Source organism: Poecilia formosa, unplaced genomic scaffold (assembly GCF_000485575.1).
Source record: "Poecilia formosa unplaced genomic scaffold, Poecilia_formosa-5.1.2 Scaffold481, whole genome shotgun sequence".
NCBI classification, from domain to species: Eukaryota; Metazoa; Chordata; class Actinopteri; order Cyprinodontiformes; family Poeciliidae; genus Poecilia; species Poecilia formosa.
The window spans coordinates 131,895-132,551 of NW_006800420.1; the positions used below are offsets into that span (position 1 = coordinate 131,895).

At 40.5% G+C, this 657-nt stretch overlaps 1 protein-coding gene across 5 annotated transcripts in view; it reads left to right on the top strand.

Annotated features, from left to right (window-relative positions):
- Positions 1 to 657, top strand: part of wdr17 (WD repeat domain 17) — a 25,432-nt gene that overhangs the window by 11,323 nt on the left and 13,452 nt on the right. The gene's annotated exons all lie outside the window — the stretch shown is intronic.

Sequence of the window (657 nt, forward strand, 5' to 3'; positions counted from 1 at the left end):
TCCCTCCATCTGTACATCCATCCATCTGTACATCCATCCATCCATCCATCCGTCCGTCCGTCTGTACATCCATCCATCCGTCCGTCCATCTGTACATCCATCCATCTGTACATCCATCCATCCATCCATTCGTACATCCATCCATCTGTACATCCATCTGTACATCCATCCATCTGTACATCCATCCATCCATCCATTCGTACATCCATCCATCTGTACATCCATCTGTACATCCATCTATACATCCATCCATCCGTATATCCGTACATCCATCCATCCGTACATCCATCCATCTGTACATCCATCTATACATCCATCCGTCCATCCATCCATCCATCCATCCATCCATCCATCCATCCATCCGTCCATCCAACTATCTCATTCGGTGTAAAACTTCAGTTAACTGATTTAATCCATTTTCCTTTGAATGTCTCGTTTTCTGTTCATGAAACCTTTAATCTTTCATCTTTTCCCAGTAATGCAGCTCAATATTTAACTTTCACTTTGAAGCTAAATATTCCTGGTTCTGGTAAAAGACATTTATGTTACTAACTAAATGTTTAGTTTGAAGGTAAATATTTAGCTAACAAGCTTAATTTGTAGGTTTTGAACCAAGTACAACTAGCAGTAGTTTGAAGCAGCTAGCAAACATCTATG